Source organism: Seriola lalandi, unplaced genomic scaffold (assembly GCF_002814215.2).
Source record: "Seriola lalandi dorsalis isolate HSWRI2012SDOR001 ecotype SW California unplaced genomic scaffold, Sedor1 jcf7180002055009, whole genome shotgun sequence".
Classification (NCBI taxonomy): domain Eukaryota; kingdom Metazoa; phylum Chordata; class Actinopteri; order Carangiformes; family Carangidae; genus Seriola; species Seriola lalandi.
The window spans coordinates 407,776-411,882 of NW_019525552.1; the positions used below are offsets into that span (position 1 = coordinate 407,776).

The window sequence follows — 4,107 nt, forward strand, 5'->3', positions numbered from 1 at the left end:
GAGAGAGAGAGAGAGAGAGAGAGAGAGAGAGAGAGAGAGAGACAGAGAGAGAGAGAGAGAGAGAGAGAGAGACTGCCTCTGGCCCTCAGGATTGAACAGCCTCCCACACACTTCACGAGCACGCACGCACACATGCACACACACAGCCTTCTGTTCTTAGTGCATGATTAATGCCCACACAGTGTTCATACCTCCAGGGTGTGTGTGTGTGTGTGTGTGTGTGTGTGTGTGTATGTGTGTGTGTGTGTGTGTGTGTGTGTGTGTGTGTGTGTCTGACTCTTTCAGCCTCTTGTATGTTTCTGTGTCTCAGCTTCATGGGTCCAAAGAATAAAACACTTTAAGTTAAGAGTTTCCTTAAAATAAAAACAGGTGCAGAGAACACCCTGTGTCTTTTCTCCTTAAGGTTTCCTTTGAATGCATTTAAACTGTTGCACACATCAAGTGCTAATGGCAGCAAATCAACGGTCTCCGTGGAAACAGTAGAATTTTACCGCTGTAAAGTCTTTTTCACTGCTGCAAATGCCTTAAATATTTCCTTAACTAGAGAAACCTTTTAGTGTGGAACTTAAGTAGAAAACTTCAGGTGTTTTGTGCAACAGGAAACAATCAATGAATGATAAATCAATCAGCCTGATGTAATGTCTCCACAAGCAGACTGATCACAGTGATAGTTACTTTAAGCAGGCACACAGCAGATACAGTACAAATATGATATTAACTGATTGGTATCAGTAACCGTCAATCAATTAATGGTAGTAATAAGAATCCAGCTGTGAGCTGTGGATTCACCATCAGCTGTGGGTTTGAACAAAAACATAAACATAAATCAGCTGTTCAGTGATGTCATGTAGGCGTTTGTTTCATCGCCAGCATCTCAGTAAACACCTGAGCGTGGCGGCGTCGTTCGGATCCCGGCGCCTCGTCAGGTGTTTTCACTGCAGTCGCACTCACACTCAACACACATGACGGTGACACACACACACACACACACACACACACACACACACACACACACGAGAGAGAGAGAGAAGGAAGAGATCAAATGTGCATTTAGTATAAAAAAGCAGCAGGATGTGTTTCGACTGGGAGAGCTGATCTCTGCTGCGTTGTGTTCACTGACTCTGGTTATTTAAAGCGTTGTGAATAATCACTGTGTGAGAATGTTTGAGTGTGTGCGCCGAGCTATTTTTACCTCTGAGTGTAGCCTGTGAATGCGACTTGTTTTGACCTACCTACAACTCGGGTGTCTCGTCATGCCCTTTGCCAGCCCCTCCTTCCTCCTCCCTCCTCCCTCCCTCCTCCTCCCCCGTACACAACTGGCACACTCACTTCCCACGCTCGCACACACTCGCACACACTCGCACACACTCGCACACACTCGCACACACTCGCACACAAAAAACAACGCCAGTAGCTGTGTCTCTCCTACACACAGGAACTGGGGCAGGTTGTGTCGGTGCTTGTGAATAAAGCTTTATGTAAGCCATTCACTACACGCTCCCACTCGCGCTGCAGACGGCCGCCATTCAGCAGCCTCATTACAAAACCAGTCATTGTACATACGGGTCAAACTGGAGTTTAACCAACAGTTATCTGCAGGCCTCGAGGTCAGACTGTGCTGGGTGTCACGCTGAGATTCAGGAGGTCAGATAGCTGTCCAGAGGTGTGTGTGTGTGTGTGTGTGTGTGTGTGAGTGAGCTGCATCAAGCTGGTTCATCCACTGGCGACCACAAATGGCAGCTAAAGTTTTAAAGTGAATTTTGAGGACTATCATTAATCAGGAGGGAAAATGTTTGGACTGAGATGAGAAGAGGTTGAACTTTGATTGGTGAGTTCAACTTTCAGTCTACATATAAATATATTTATATGTGTAAATATATGTATATATATATATATATATATAAATATCATATATAGACTTTGCTCTGAAGTCACTGAAGTCGTCTTAGTCATCTCTATTGATGTTTCAGTTCTAAAGGTCACATGTTCTTGGGGGTTGGGCTTCCATTTTCTCCCTGTGGGATGATGGGAAACTGAGTGTAACGCAAACCTTACTGTACGTTCAGACTGAGAGCTTTGACTGCTCTGCCGCTCTGACGTAGATGAAACAGATAGTTAGCAAGTTTGTCCGAATGCTTGTTCTTTAAAACTTTATTTAAAAACCACGCACAGTAAAAACACGTTTTGAATCTCATTACTTCTTAAAAACAAACGTTCTAGAGCAGAAAGTTCCCTGTAAAAAGCGTAAAAAGCTTCTCTATTTAATTTATAATGTCTCTATGGATCATTAACAAGTAATAGCATTCAGTGCGGCATTAATTTACCTGCGAGGAAGATGTCGGACACGACGCCCAAGACAGATGTCGGGTTTTAAACCATCATGTGATTAAAAAGTAGATGTAGACTTCTTGCTTCCAGCTGTGGCACCTCCCAGCCACCGTACCTGTGTTTCCTCTTCTGTCTGTGCAGCTCTTCACTGTGTTCCACTGAACAGCCACTGTGTTTGAAAGGTGCTATACAAATAAAGCTGCCTACCATTAGTACCAACTCCTATGAGCAGGCCACGTCTGTGGTCGTGTCAGCTGACCCTCCTGCTGACCAATCAGCATCATACTGAGCTGGATGCTGATCAAACCGGACACCCATTGTTTCTGACACAGGAGTCGGTCCTTTGGGTTTCATACCACATTCTTCAACTCATGACACCATGGAAAACATAAAAATATGTCTGAGATAATGGATCTGATGTGTGTGTGTGTGTGTGTGTGTGTGTGTGTGTGTGTGTGTGTGTGTGTCGCAATCAGAGTGCGAGGGAGGTTGTTTAAACCCTGAGATGAGGAAATACAAAGCAAAACTGCAACTTCAGCAGGCATATGTGTGTGTGTGTGTGTGTGTGTGTGTGTGCGTGTGCGTGTGCTCTGCTGCTCTGTGCTTCTGCTATCAGGTGTTAGTGTGGTTAAGAAACGTTAAGCAACGGAAACACACACGTATACTCTGTCTGCTGCAGTGTTTGCAGTGCAGTTGCAAAGTCTTCAAGTACTGTACGTACGTATGTGTGTGTGTCTCTTTGTGTTCCTGTGTGTGTGTGTGTGTGTGTGTGTGTGTGTGTGTGTGTGTCTTTGTGTGCGTGTGTTTGCTTTTGGACAGAGTACATACCAAGTTAGAACAAACTCTGACAGCCAGGGAGGAAGGAAAGGTGCGAGCGCTCATGACTGCTCTTCGACTCGGCCTTTTTGGACGCCTACACACATTATGACACTCCGACGTCACTTCCACAGCACTATTTATAAGCCTTTGTGTCTTTTTAGGAACAGCGTGGGTTTGCTTTGCATCGGTGACTCACCCGAGTGGAAGGAGGAGGGAGGGCGGGCTGGAGGGAGGGAGGGAGGAAGGGGTGGAAAAGGCAGAAAGCACAGATGGATTCCAGTGTGAAGGAACTAACTGAGCAATCAATGACATTTACATTCGCACATCAGCCTCGTTCTTTCCTTATGACCTGTACAACAACGTGTGTGTTGTTACGAAAACGTTATGTCTTACTGTAAAGTACTTCAAATCCAACGTCTGGTGACAGGGAGAAGTCAGGGTAAAGGTTGACTTGTACTGAATTTGATTATTGTGTGAAAGAATCAACAAAACTAATGATCCTCTTTTCTCTTTTGTTTCGCTGCAGGTCTTTTCTTGAGAAAACTGAATGACTGTTGAAGCTACAGACGGAGGATCTACAAGCACTTTCACCTGAAGAAAAGTTAGTGCTCACCCTTTGATAATGTTCATCATGATGTTAATCTTGATTTGCTCTCCACAAGTCCTCAATCGTGTCTCTTTGTTTTTCTACCTTCTCCAGATCCTTCTGCCTTTAGATGAACTGGACAGAAAAACAACGCACATCAACGTTAGCGTGTTTACAAAATGGCAAAAGGAGAGAAACGTTTCTGATGTTATCCACTAAAGCTCCTCTTTTATTTCCACTTCCTGATTCCTGTTTCCAGCCGGGCTCTACAATCAGATGGATGGGTACTTCCTGTTTCTGTGAACTCGTCGGCAGCCGTCAAAGGTTCAGCTATCATGTCTGGTAGATTGGGGAACTGGTAACCCTCCAGAACC

The 4,107-nt window shown here is 44.8% G+C and overlaps 1 long non-coding RNA gene across 1 annotated transcript in view; it reads left to right on the forward strand.

Moving 5' to 3' along the window:
• The window catches only part of LOC111647838 (uncharacterized), an 83,110-nt gene extending 79,197 nt beyond the window's left edge, over nt 1-3,913 (forward strand). The window contains exons 5-6 of the long non-coding RNA XR_002760077.2: nt 3,674-3,748; nt 3,848-3,913. This is a non-coding gene — a long non-coding RNA (uncharacterized LOC111647838). The remainder of the gene's footprint in view (nt 1-3,673; nt 3,749-3,847) is intronic.
• Nucleotides 3,914-4,107: the final 194 nt, after the last annotated feature.